Genomic DNA, 15,709 nt, shown 5'->3' with positions numbered 1-15,709 from the left:
TTCTCACCACTTCTTTTCCCACTGTACTGGAGTTCTAGCTGATACAGTAAGGGAACAAACTTAAATAACAGTAATGAAAATTGCAAAAGAAAAAGTAAAACTGTCATTATTTGCAAATTAAATAAATTACACCTAATAAATTCATAGGAGTCTATCAAAAAAAGTATTAGATCTCATACATGAATTCTACCAAGTCTTAGGTACAAGGTTAACATACAAATTATATTTGTTTATGCCAACCACAAACAATGGAGATTTAAATAGTTTTAAATCAGTACATTTTGCAGTAGCAGGAAAAAATCCAAAACAGCTGGCAATAAACAAAAAAAAAGACATAGAAGATCACTATATAGAAAACTATAGAACATTACAGAATATTCTGAAAGAAATTGCAGAAACCCTAAATAAATAAGAAGGTATACCATAGCAATAGGTTAGAAGACTCACTATTATAAAGATATTTTTGTCCGAATATTGATTTATAGATTCAACACAATTCCAGTCAAAATCCTAACAGGTTTTATGTAAAAATTGGCAAGCCAATACTAAAATTTATATAGATATACAAAGAACCTAGAGTAAACAAATCAATCTTGAGAAAAAAGAACAAAGTTGAAGAAAATACACTGCTTGATTCTAATAGTTACTACAAAACTACAGTAAGTAAGATGGTGTCATATAGACATAAAGGTAGGAAAATAGAATAGAACAGAATAGAATCCAGAAGTACATGGGAAAGGTAGCAAAGAATATCTTAAATCAAACCTAAATAGCACTAAACATAGAAAAATCATAACTGTACTTTGGGAAAATTAAAAGCTTCTGTTCATCAACAGACATTGTTAAGAAAAAAGAAAAGAAAAGAAAAGAAATATTGGGAGAAAATATCCACAATATATACATTCAACAACATAACTTTTACAAATCAATAACAAAAAAGACTGACAAATCAATTAGAAATGGGCAAAAGAATCCAGAAAGGTACTTAAAAAAAACTAGACCTACAAATAAAAGATGATATTCAAATAAAAATGTTTCATATCATAGGTCACAAGTGAAATATAAATTAAAACCATGAGATACCACTACACACCCACTAGAATGGTTACCATTAAAATGACTAGAACAAAAGGATGTGAAGCAATTAGATCTAATGGATCTAATGATACAATCACTTTGGAAAATGATAGCAGGTTTTCAGATACACTTATGATCTAGCAATTCCACTCTTGGTTATTTACCAAAAAATTGAAAACTTAGGTCCATAAACATCTTAATTGCTGCTTTATTTATAATAGCAAAAGGCAGGGGTGGTATCTATCAACAAGAGAATGTGTGGTGTCCTGAAATCCAAGTGAAGAAAATATTTCAAGAAGTAGTAATAAATTGTATCAAATTCTAATGCTCCAAGTAATATGAGAACTGAATTGACCACTAGATTTAGATAAGTCATTGAAACCTAAATAGTATTGAATAACTTATAATTAAATACAATTTTTAAAAGTTATTTTGTTTAGTGTCAAATATTTCAATTAGAATTGCATCACAATCTATTTTCCATTTTTCTGCCTTATAACTTCATTTCAATACAAGTTTGGGGAACAAAAAGCGTATAGTGTTCTTCCTAAAATTAGCTAATCTATTCTTTTAGAGTTTCCATAATAATCAATCCATTTATATCATATTATTTTAATATCCTTAATAGTCAATATTTGCACAAAAAATTAGCAGCTTTCACAATCAATAATTTTTACATTTCTCTGTTGCATTAATAAGTTTACACTTATACTCCCAAGTCACTCATGGAAATTTTAAGATATAAAGCATAAGGGAGATTTTTGCATTTCATTATAGATATATGCTTACTTATATTTGAAAGTGAAATTTTCAGATGATAAAAATCCAAATGAAGTTCTTTGATCCCTTACCGATATTGGTATGCTGATGAGATAAGATGATAACTTGCATGAGCACATAAACATGCCAGAAATTACTTTTAAATGGACATTTAGTTCTCTGACTTTCCTACAAGCAAGTATAAAAAATATGATACCTGGATGGAGAGTTGGTTGGGGCCAGTCTGTGGAAGACCTGAAATGTCATTACAGAAACCTGATCTAAAGCATCGAGTGAATGGTTAACCTGGATTACATTTAAATACCTCTAACTTTGAATGTTTATAGCTCTGTAGTTCTAAGATTATTTCTCCTGGAATCATTATTCACAAGAGAAAGATGGTGTATCAGTTCCAGCAAAATTTCAGTAAACACTTAAGGAAACCATTCACCAAGTATTGCCTCCTTTAGAATAGTCTCCAAAACATTTGAAAGTGAAAAGTTGCAATTCTTGCCCTCAGTACTAAAGAAATCGGACTAAAAGGGTAAATAAGAAAGTCGATGACTTTATAATAATTTTGTGGTTGGTTTTGTCCCATGTGTTTGAGCCATGCATATTGTAAAAGAATTAGTATACTACAAAGTTGATTTCTCTCACAATTCTTAGTCATCTTTCCTCCATCCAGGGCCTGGCTCCTGCCTTCTGGAAATTGAAGCTCCTGTAAGCTCAAGACAAACCCAAATACACAGGATCTGTGTTGATCAGGGAAGCCCAGAGGCCCAGTTGTACTACATGGAACATTAAAGTGCAGCCCTCGACTAGGATCCAGAAGAACTATATCTTAGTCCTGATAAATATTTGTTGCAATAGAAAAGAATAGTCTCTGAACTTCCATTTATTTGAACATTTTTTCACACCTTCTCTTATATGTCTCTACTTCCCACAGGACTTTGAGTTCCTTGAAGATAAGAATCATGTTTATTTCATCACTTTCCCTCATATCTTAGAACAATGTATGCCTGGTTCTTTGCCTGGAAATGGAGTAGTGAACATAAAAGATATTTACCTCCCAACATGTAAGTAACAGTAATAACACATGATAAATGTTCGTAAGTTACTAACAATGTGTCACCAAAGCACAAAGATTCACCAGGGTCAGTGCAACTTATCCCTGAAAATTAACCTAGCATCTAAAATGGAGTTAAGGGACCCTTCTTTAAATCCCCTACATTTCTCTGGCCTATCTATATCAATGATTTTACTAAATTTTATTGGAATTATCTCTTTATGGTTCCTTTTTCTATGTATTCTTGTAAGGCAGGGGCTGTTTTTAGTTTCTGTATCACCCAGCGTGTATCACAAGATCTGACACTTTGTAGGTACTCAAAAATACTTGCTTAGCAACAAGTTTATCATTTGTTGATTCCCAAGAAGAGAATCAACTTCTTTTTACATATGAAGTACCTGCAGGACATCCAAGTGATGATACTAAGTAGACATTGAGAAACACAGCATAAAAGAACATAATGGGTTCAGAAGTCAAGTAAAAATTGAAATCATAAAATTTGAAAAGAAAAAATTACCATGTAATCTTTCTATGGTTATTTTCAAATTCTACATTATACAGTACCTATGTAATTCCTGCCTTGATGACTTTCACTTGGTTTGTTGATTGGCTATTTGATACTTCAATATTCAGCTTTCTCTGTGTGTCCTACTGAGTTATATGCTTTCGCATTTATTTTACAAAAATTGGCTCCTATGTAAACTTTTTCCTTTATAATAAAATCCCCCCTACTCAGCTGGTGTAGATCTAACTCATCCTTACCAATGGTTACATAATGTTTAATGGTATGTTATTCATTAGAGTAAATGACTAAACTGTGAAAATGAAGAGATTTTAAAACATCAATGACAAAAGCAAAACAAAACAAAAAACCCATAAAGTTTCTCTTTCATCTAACAGTTCCAGCCAGTTGCTCCCTGTCCACGCCCAGGGTCCTTTGTTTCATACAGTTGTTCAGGGGTCCGGGTTGATGGCGGTTCTCCTATCCTCAACATCTAGCATCCAAGGTTGCTCTAGTCATTTCTATTTCCACCCTGAGTGGAGAAACAAGCATGAAGGAACACATGTGGGAGGTGTATGGGTCAGCCTGGGAATTGCACAGGTCATTTGCAGTCACATTCCATTGACAAGAAATGATTTACAAGACCACACTTAGCTGCAAGGAGGCCTTGGAAGACCCTGGCCAGGCAGCCACATCCATCTCAGCTGTTACTTGATTTGTATAGAAAGAGAGGATAAACTTTGGTGGACAACTTGCACTTTCAGCTTCAATATGGACTTACCAAAATGTCTTCAACCTTACCCCGGATGACGGGTCTTTAATTTATGTCTTATTTATCCTTACTTACTAGTGTTTTATTTACAAGGACTCCAAGGAATGGAAGTATGACTTAATAAATGTGGTCACATTGCTTTCCCAAGTGTGTTGTAATATTCCACATTTCCACTAGTGTTGTATGTGACAGGGCTCTCTTCCCCCACCATATTTGCTCCAGCAGGAGATGTAGTCATTCATTATTCCATTGCCATTCTATTGAGTGGCAAAAAATAAAGTAATAGCTCATTGTTAACTTTAATTTACAGTATCCTGACCACTATAAAACTTTAGTCTCTATTATATATTTACTGATCATTTGGATGACTTTTTTCTGAATTGGTTCTTTATATCCTTTACCTATGAGTTATTTGTCTTTCTGTTATCCATTTTATCTTGCTGACGTTATATTTTAAAAAATACAAAGAGATTTGATAGCCATGAAAATATGTATTTGTAGATTTATCTCTTCCCCCAATCTTCTCTCTATTTCATGAAAATCATAGACATTAATATATTCTAAAGAGTAATGTTTCAAATGCATCAGAATGTTTCCATGATCCTTTATAAATCTGAATATACAATCCTGCACTTAACCTGTTCTTTAAGAATAATGAATAATCTGGGCTTTCCTGGTGGCGCAGTGGTTGAGAGTCCACCTGCCGATCCAGGGGACGCGGATTCATGCCCTGGTCCGGGAAGATCCCACATGCAGCGGAGAGGCTAGGCCCATGAGCTATGGCCGCTGAGCCGGTGCGTCAGGAGCCTGTGCTCTGCAACAGGAGAGGCCACAACAGTGAGAGAGGCCCGTGTACTGCAAAAAAAAAAAAAAAAGAATAATCAATATTGCATGCTGATATTTTATTTAACAGTTTTAAAATACCTCCACAAAAGGTAGGCATCAACAAGCCTTCTTTAGTCAAGAAGCACACAATCCAAGGCCTGCTAAACTCCCACTCTGTCAGTCCACACATTGTAGAAAAGCTAATTCGTTTGGAGAGGAAAGTGATCATCTAGTAAATAGAACACCAGGCCCCTGGTTCAAGTACAGCGTGATTTGAGATTGATATGCAAGGCATTTGATGGTCTTAATTTGATCCCCAGTGATATGTAATCAGCATTACAAAACTTCTCACACATCACCAGGATGAATTTGGATAATCTTCCATTCTGCATTCAGAAAAACCCCTAAGCAAAGTATATCTGTAAGACTGAATAATTATGTCTACCCTATTTCAGAAAGCTCAGGGAAGTTTGCAAGCAATAATTAAGCCCTAGAACATTTATAAGGCATGGGAAAAAATATTTTCTTTTTATACACAAACTGCAGAATGAGAACAGTTAAATGATTAAATGAAACAGCTAGCTGAAGACAGAATCCCTGAAGTGCTGATGTCAGAATAATACTCTAGCCACTAGACCTCTCTTCTCTCCTTGTTATTTAAGAGGCAGGTCTCCTCAGGTCCTGGTTTAGCAAATGCAAGCAGCATAAAGAAGCCTACACTGGAGCTAGTCAGCAGATAAATAGGATAATTTCACTTTGCTGAGCTGCCAGACTTTACCCTTCATAAATCTAGGCTGTATCACACAAAGGAAGATAAAATAAATAAATAAAAACTTTTTTGTGGGACTTAAGATACCCTCTTTTGAAGATCTGATAAAATTTGTCCAATTTTAAATAATATTAATTGGATTTAGAATAATTTGACTAAAGTATGAAAATCATTTTACTTTCATTTTCAAGGCATTTAAAAAGGGTTATTTCTAGGTAGGTTGGCAGAATTCAAATAAATTCTGTTTTAAAATACATATGGCCAATAGAAGAATAATTTTCTTTAGTTTTGATATATTTAATAATTATAATAAAATTATTATCTTATTTGTATTTAATATATTTTTAAGTATGGTAAAAATAAATAATATAAATAGTTTAGATGTCTGTGTTTTATTTGCAAATTTTGCATAATTATATACACCTTGAATGAATGTTTATTTAGCTTTTGGCTTTTTAGAATTTGTCTTTTTCTTCACTATACTTAGGGGACTTGTGAAAAAATCATTTATTAATTCTGTTAAAAGTTTTCAAAATGATTTTCACTCCACTGGGTAGAAGAAAACAGTTTATTTTTAGCTGCACCCTGCATTCTTGATATAATAATAATATTTAACATACTGATAACCATTTTCACAACTAATACTTAGATGGGATTGTATGACTTGCAGACCATTTTCCATACATGTCATTTCACTTAATGATCACAACAATCTCATGAGTTACATTTGAATATTATCCCCCTTTCATTGAAAGAGAAGTGACAATTCAGACAAAGTAAGCAATCTTTTCCAAGGTCACATAGTTTAGTGACATAGCAGGGACTGGAAAGCAGGTCTGCTGATTCCAAATCTTATTCCTTCCTAGCAACTTGTTAGTTGTTATGAATTTATTTCCAAATAGAATTTTTGTTAAGGCTAAAGTTCTCTTTAACTGAATCATAGACTGCTGATTACTTTCACATTGAATTTATCACCATAACCTCATAGATTCTCAGAACTGCCTAGCAATCCTACTTCTCACTAGTAAGTTTGCTCTTCTACTCTCTGAGATAATTTCATATTTTTCCCTATCTCTTCTGTCCTCAAACTTTAACCCCTACATCCTCCTTTTCCCCTTCAAACTTGACTCACACTTCCCTGAAAAAAATCCTATGGGAACCTCCTAACCTCCCATCAAATCTACCAGGCTACCGCATCTGTTCCCTCACTCTCAGCCTCCGCTTCTGTTTCAGTGGACGACAACACTTCATTTCTATCAAAGAAGAATTCCCCCAATGGTCCTCTACATCGCATGTCCTTTCATTTTCTTAAAAACCTACTGTCTCCAATAATCCCATTTCCCATCTTAAATAAAAAAAGAAAATCAAGAAATCTTCCCATGACTTCAAGTCCCATTTCCCTTTACACCCCCACCCAGAGTAAAATTTATGAACTGTTGCTTATACTCACCAACTCCAATTTATAACCATCTTTTCATCTCTCAGGCTCCCAGTCCTTCTATTTCATACAAAAGTTTTTTTTCTAAAGTCAAATACAATCTCTTTGTTACCAATCCAATGGTCACAACTCTGCCCTCTTCTCCCTCAAATGCCCTGCATGAGACATCTTCTTTGGTGCTAAACTCTTCCATCTCCCTCCAACCTTTCTGGCCATTCCTTCTCAGTTTTACTTGCTAGTTCCTACTCCACTGCCAATTTCTTTGCAATGTTCCACTTCTCTATTTTCTTGCCCTAGGTCATCTCATCTTCCTCTCCCCATTGGCTTTGATTATCATCTATATGCTGAAAATTCCAAATATTTGCAACTCTGCCCCCACCCCTGCTTTCCAAGCTCATTCACAAATATGTTCACTTGACATCTATCAGACTTCTGCAACTTGAAAGTACAAGATAAAATTCTTGACTTTTCTTTTGCAAACCCATCTCACTATCATATTCTCCATCTCAATAAATAGCACCACCAATAATCCAGGTATTCACATCAAAAACCTAATAGTCATTCTGGAAACTTCTCTTTCACTCAAATCCCCAATCTAATCGATCAGCAAGCCCTGTAAACTTTGCCACTGAAACATATCCCAAAACTTGCTTTTCTCCATCTCCACAACTGCTGTCATAGCAGAAATTCTCACTGTTCTCACCTGAACAGCTAACTGCAGGAAAACTAGTCTTCCTGTCTTCATTCTTGCCCTCTCATAGTACATTTTCCCCAGCTAACCAAAGTGATACTTTAACAAGATAGATACGACCATGTCACCATGAACTGAAAATACTGATTTTTTTCCCATTGCACTAAAACTGAAATCCAAATTTCTTACCGTAAGTAATAAAACCCTATATAATATAACCACTACATAATTCTACAATTTAATTTTTGTTTTTTGGTTCTTTTGGCCATTCTGTGCATCTTGTGGGATCTTAGTTCCCAACCAGGGATCAAACCCAGGCCCCCTGCAGTGGAAGCACGGAGTCTTAACCACTGGACCACGAGGGAATTCCCTACAACTTAAATTCTTACCTCTTTCTCCCTTGCTCATTATTCTCCAACCTCACCAATCTCCTTTCAGCTCCTCAAACACATCAAGTTTATTTCCACCTCAGGATCTTTACACTTGCTTTTTCCTCTCCCTGGAATTCTGTTTCCCTGCATAGTGACACCTCTAATGATTTCAGATCTCAGTTAATATGCAACTTTCTCAAAGAGGATTTAAAGATTGCTTTATGAAATATTGTCCTTTCTTAGCACTGAATTTATTTTATCAATTTTTACAGTTATGGTTTTGGGCTTTCCTGACTACTTCTATATTTCCCAGACTAATACAATATCAGTGACAACAGTAATATTGTCTGTCTAATTCATAGCTTCATCTCTGATGCCTAAAATACTCTGAAGCATTCAAGGTGTGCAATAAAGTTCCCCTACATATGAACTTTCAAAGATGCGAACATGTGTTCCATCAATGTCAGGCATGAGTGAAATTGCATCTTGCCCTCTGTCTCTTATTGCTGATGATCCTTCAGCTGTACCATCTCCCACCTCCTCTCCTTCCTCCAGTCAGTAACTCTTCTTGCCTGTTCTGCCCCTGTATGCCAGCTGTTGTACTGTACTACTGTACTTTTCAAGGTACTGCACTGTAAGATTAAAAATGTTTGCTTTATTTTTGGTGGTTTTTTTTGTTTTTTATGTATTATTTGTGTGAAAAGTATTATTAAACTATTACAATACAACACTATATCGCTGATTGTGTTAGTTGCATACCTAGGCTAACTTTGTTGCACTTACGAACAAGTTGGACCTACGAATGCACTCTTGGAAAGAAACTCATTTGTATGTAGAAGACACTATAAATATTTGGTGATGAAATAGCTTCAAGTGTATGAGTATTTCATCACACCTATAGGGGGAAATTCTAGAAACAATCCAGTCCAAAGCATGTGTACAGTAATTTCTAGTCTTCCTTTAAAACTCCTTACTTTTGGATGTAAAAAGTCCTTTATAAATAGAGAGCTCATCTATCCTATCTACCACCACCTTAGCCCAAGCTTCTTTTGTATAATTCCTATACTACATCAATAGGCTTATTATATTCTTCTTACTGCCACTTTTTTCTCTTTCCAATAAATTCCACAGATATCTTCAAATTAACTTTTAAAACATAATCCTGTATACCATTCAAAAGCTTCAATGTCTCTCCTATGTACAAAATAATGTCCTATCTCTCCACGGTCTAGTTCCTAAACCTCCAAGATCACACCTCATTATGCTCATACTGTGTTTATTTCTAAAATTTACACTTCTTTCATGCTCTTATCCAAATCTTAGTGACCCTTAAAATCATATTTCACCTCCTCACAGACCTCCCATCTGTTCCAGCCACCACTGATCTACCATTGCCCTGGATGTAATCAATATCTGTATGATATTGCAGCAATATCTGTCTGACTCTTGATACTAACTTATTTACTGCTTTGCATTATTACTCATGTTTATGCAACACTTTTTTCACTCATTCATTCACTGAGTATCAACTATTGCCAGATATATGCTGAATGCTAGAGCTATATAAATATCAAGAAGTCACTCACAACCTACTAGAAGAGAATAATACTTGTGCTGTGTTCTTTTAATCTTTTCTAATACATGCATTAAATACTATAAATTTCCCTCTAATCACTGCTTTCACTGCATCTCACAAATTTTGACAAGTTGTGTTTCCATTTAGCTCATTTTTTTAAAATTTCTCTTAAGATTTCCTCTTTAATACATGTATTATTTGGAAATGTATTGTTTAATCTCCATATGTTTTGAGATTTTCCAGTTATCTTTCTGTTCTGATTTAATTCCATTGTTGTCTGAAAGTAGAAATTTTACCATTTCTACTCTTTCATATTTGTTAAAATATGTTTTGTGGCCTGAAATGTGATCTATCTTGGTGAATGTTCTGTGTGAGCTTGAGAAGAATGTATGTTATGCTGTTGTTGGATAAAGTAGTCTATAGATGCCCATTATATCCAGATGATTGCTGGTTTTGTTGAATTCAGCTATGTCCTTACTGATATTCTGCCTGCTTGGTATGTCCATTTTTGATACAGGGGTGTTGAAGTCTCCAAGTAATAGTGGACTCATCTATTTCTCTTTGAAGCTCTATCAGTTTTTGCCTCGTGTGATTTGGCACTCTGTTGATAGGTGCATACATGTTAAGGATTGTTTGTATTTTTTGAGAACTGCCCACTTTATCATTATGCAATGCTTTTTATCCCTGATAACTTCCCTTATTTGAAACCTACTATGTCTGAAATTAGCATAGCAATGCCTGTTTTCTTTTGATTAGTTTCAGTATAGTAAAAGTTCCCCCTCTATTCGAAAGTAGAGCATTCCTGTAAAATCTTTCCTAAGCCAAAATTACTTATAGCGGAGAATATCCTCTGCTTTCCAAAAGTTTGCATTACACCACTCACTTTTACAAAAAAACCTACGTTAGTACCTGTTTTTTGCTGACTGAAAGAAATCCAGAGAGGATATTCACTTTTACAAAAAAAAGCTGTCACCATACTAATGTAGGTCTTTCATAAAAGCGAAGTGATATAAGCACTTTCAGAAAGCAGGGGATAACTGTATGTTTCTCCATTCATTAACTTTTACTCTATGTCTGTATTTATATTTAAAGTGGGTTTCTTGTAGGCAACATATCATTGGGTCTTATTTTTTAATCCACTCTGACAGTCTCTGTCTTTTAACTAGTGCATTTAGACCACTGACCTTCAAAGTGATTATTGAGGAGTGACATCAGCATCATGATGTCTTAAGTCATTTTTTTTCTCCCCGCTTTGACTTACAACTAATTGGACATTTATAACAGAACAAAAGTGCCTCTGCACTTTACACCAGGACACCCAATAACCAAACTCAAAAGGCATGGAATATTGTGACCTAACTGATAAAGAATTAAAAATACCTATTACAAAAGAAAAAATTCAACAAGCTGCAAGAAAACTCAGAAAGGCAATTCATTGAACTCAGGAATAAAATTAATGAGTAGAAGGAGTTCTTCACAAAAGAGATTGAAATTACAAAAAGAAAAAAAAGAACCAAAAGACATTCCACAGCTGAGAGAATACTGAGAATATAACCTTGAAAAATCACCAATTTACAAAGGTAGAGAGAAACAGAGGGAAAAAGAAACAACGGAGATACAAAACCACCAGAAGGCAAATAATAAGATGACAATAGTAAGTCCTTACATATCAATAATCACTCTAAATGCAAACTGAATGAATTCACCAGTCAAAAGGCACAGAGTGGCTGGATAGATTTTTTTTAAAAAAGACCCAACTGTATGCTGCCTACAGAGACTCATTTCAGCTCTAAAGACACACATAAGCTCAAAGTGAAAGGATGGAAGATAATATTCCATGCAAGTAGAAACCAAAAGAAAGTGGAGATAGCCATACTTACATCAGACAAAATAAACTTCAAGCCAAAAATTGTAACAAGAGACAAAGAAGGACATTAAATAATGATAAAGGGGTCAATACATCAAGAAGATATAACAATTGTAAATATATATGGACCCAACATCAGAGCACTGAAATATAATAAGGAATACTAAGAAGTCTAAAGGGAAAAATAGACAACAATACAACAGTAGTGGAAGACTTCAATACCCCACTCTCAGCAATGGACAGATCATCTAGACAGATAATCAACAAGGAAACTTTGGATTTGAACCATACTTTAGACCAAATGGATTTCACAGGTATATATAGAACATGCTATCAAACAATAGCAGAATACACATTTTTCTCAAGTGCAATGGAACATTCTTAAGAATAGATCATACAATAGGAAACAAAAGAAATCTTAGCAAATTTAAGAGGATTAAAATCATACCAACTATCTTTCCTGACCACAGTATGAAACTAGACATCAACAATAGGAAAGCTAGAAAATCTACAAATATGTGGAAACTACACAACAGACTTCTGAACAACCAATGGATCAAAAAAGATCAAAGGAGAAATAAAAATTTATCTTGAAACAAACGGAAATGGAAATATATCAGAACTTAACAGGGTACAGCAAAAGCAGTTCTGAGAGGAAAGTTTAGAGTGATGAATACATACATTAAGAAATTAGAAATATCTCAAATAAATGAACTAATTTTACACCTCAAGGAACTGAAAAAAGAAAAAACCAAGCCCAAAATTACAAAAGGAAGGAAACCATAAAGATTAGAGCAGAAATCAACGAAATAGAGACCATAAAAATACTAGAAAAGATTGATGAAACTAAGACCTTGTTCTTCCAAAGAATAAACAAAATCAACAGCTCTTTAGCCAGAGTGCCTAAAGAAAATAAAAGACAAGACTCAAATAAAAAAAATTAGAAGTGAAAGAGGAGGGCTTCCCTGGTGATGCAGTGGTTGAAAATCTGCCTGCCAGTGCAAGGGACATGGGTTTGAGCCCTGGTCTGGGAAGATCCCACATGCCACGGAGCAACTGGGTCCATGAGCCACAACTACTGAGCCTGAGCATCTGGAGCCTGTGCTCCACAACAAGAGAGGCTGTGACAGTGAGAGGCCCATGCACCAAAATGAAGAGTGGTCCCCACTTGCCGCAAATAGAGAAAGCCCTCGCACAGAAACGAAGACCCAACACAGCCAAAAATAAAATAAATAAATAATAAATTTATTTTTAAAAAAAAGAAAAAAGAAGTGAAAAAGGAGTAATTTTAAGTGATACTACAGAAATACATAGAATCATTAGAGGGCACTATGAACAATTATATGCTAACAACTTAGATGACCTAGAATAAACTTATAAATTCCTCAAAATACACAACTGAAACAGAAAGAGATAGAAAATCTGAACAAATAATGGGTAAAGAGATTGAATCAGTAATCACAAGCCTCCCTACACTGAAAACCCCAGAACCAGGGAGATTCACTGGTGAATTCTACCAAACATTTAAAGAATTAACAACAATCTTTCTCAAACTCTTCCAAAAAATAGAGGAAAAAAGAACACTTCCAAGCTCATTCTATGAGGCTAGCATTATGCCAACACTAAAGCCAGAAAAGAACACCCCAAGAAAAGTATAGAACAATATCCCTGATGAATAAAAATGCAAAAATTCTCAATGAAATATTAGCAAACCAAATTCAAGAACATATGAAAATGATTATTCATCATGACCAGTGGAATTTATACTCAGACACAAGAATGGTTCAACATATGCAAGTCAATATATTGTAATACATCACATAAATAAAATGAAAGATAAAAGTCACATGATTATATCTCAATATATGCAGGAAAAGCATTTCACAAAATATAGCATATTTTCATGATAAAAACCCTGGATAGATTAGGTATAGAAGGAATATACCTCAACCTAATAAAGGCCATATGTAACAAAACCACAAACTTTATACACATTAGAGAAAAATCAAAAATTTTCCATGTAAGATCAGGAAGAAGACAAGGATGTCCACTCTCACCACAGTTATTCAATATAGTACTGGAAATCCTACTTTGTCTTGCAAGTAGGCAAGACAAAGGAATAAAAGGCATACAAATCTGAAAGGAAGAAGTAAAATTGTCACTATTTGCAGGTGATGTGATTCTGTATATATAAAATCCCAAAGACTAAACCAAAAAACTATTGGAACTAATCAACAATTTCAGTAAACTTGCAGATTACAAAATGAGCATACAAAAATCAGTTGCATTTCTATACACTAATGATGAAACATCTGAAAAAGAAGAAAACTATCCCATCACAATAGCATCAAAAGCAATAAAATACCTAGAAATAATTTTAACCAAGGAAGTTAACAAAAACTACAAGACTGCTGAAAGAAATCAAAGGAAACACAAACAAATGGAAAAACATCCTGTGTTCTTGGATCAAAAGTATTAATATTGTTAAAATGTCCATACTCTCAAAGCCATCTATAGATTCAAGACAAGCTTCATAAAACTCCAATGGCACTCTTCACATAAATAGAAAAAAAAATCCTAAAATTTTTATGGAACCACAAAATACCTGAATAGCCAAAGCAATCCTGAGGAAAAAGAACAAAGCCAGAAATATTACACTCTTGATTTCAAACTATACTACAAAACTATAGTAATAAAAACAGTATGGAACTGGCACAAAACAAAACCAATGGAACAGCATAGAAAACTCAGAATTAAACCCCCATATATACAGTCAACTAGTATTTGACTAGAGAACCAAGAACACCCAGTGGGGAAAGGATAGTTTCTTCAACAGTGAGGTTGGGAAAACTGGATAAACACAGGCTGAACAATGAAATTGTACCGCTATCTTATACCACTCACAAAAATTGATTCAAAATGAATGAAAGACTTAAACATAAGATCTGATATCATAAAACTCCTAGAAAAAAAGTCTAAGGAAGAAGCTCATCGATATTAGTCTTGACAGTGATTTTTTGGATATGACACCAAAAGTAAAAATGACAAATCAACAAATTGGACTGCATCAAACTTGAAAGCTTCTGTACAGCAAAGGGAACCATCAATAAAACAGAAAGCCAAACCACAGAATGGGATAACATTTTTGCAAGCCATATATCAGATAAGGGAATAATATCCAAAACATATAAAGAACACAAAAAACTCAATAACAAAAAAAAATTCAATTTAAAAATGGGCAGAAGAACCAAATAGACAAATTTTTCTAAAGGAGACATCCAAGTGGTCAAAAGGTACTTGAAAAGATGCTCATCATCAGTGATAATCAGGGAAATACAAATCAAAACCAAAATGCAATTATCATCTCACACTTGTTAGAATGGGTATCTTCACATAAACAAGAGATAACAAGTGTTGACAAAGATGTTGAGAAAAGGGAACACTTGTACACTGCTGATGGAAATGTAAATTGGTTCAATTACTATGGAAAACAACATGGAGATACCTCAAAAAACTAAACATATATCTACCATATGATCCACCAATTCCACGTCTGGGTATATACCTCAAGGAAATGAAAACAGGATCTCAAAGAGATTTTCTTCCTTATGCACACCCGTGTTTATTACAGCATTATTCATAATGGCGAAGATATGAAAACAACCTAAGTGCCCACCAAAGGAGGAATAAATGAAATATTACTCAATGTCCTTCCTTTCTTTTTACAGATCCAAGTTACTAACCTATACTATTTTCCTCCTCTCTAAAGAACTTCTTTTAACATTTCTTGCAAGGCAGGCCTATCAGCAACAAATTCCACCAATTTTTGTTTGGGAAAGTCTTTATTTCTCCTGCATTTTTAAAGGATGTTTTCACAGGGTACAGAATTCTGGGTCAGTGGTTATTTTCTCTCAGCACTTTAAATACTTCACTCCTTTCTCTTCTTGCTTGCGTGGTTTCTGAGGATAAGTCAGATGTCATTTTGGTTTTGGTTCC

The sequence above is a fragment of the Globicephala melas genome, chromosome 8, assembly GCF_963455315.2.
Source record: "Globicephala melas chromosome 8, mGloMel1.2, whole genome shotgun sequence".
Lineage (NCBI taxonomy): Eukaryota > Metazoa > Chordata > Mammalia > Artiodactyla > Delphinidae > Globicephala > Globicephala melas.
Note: the sequence above shows the minus strand (reverse complement) of the source record.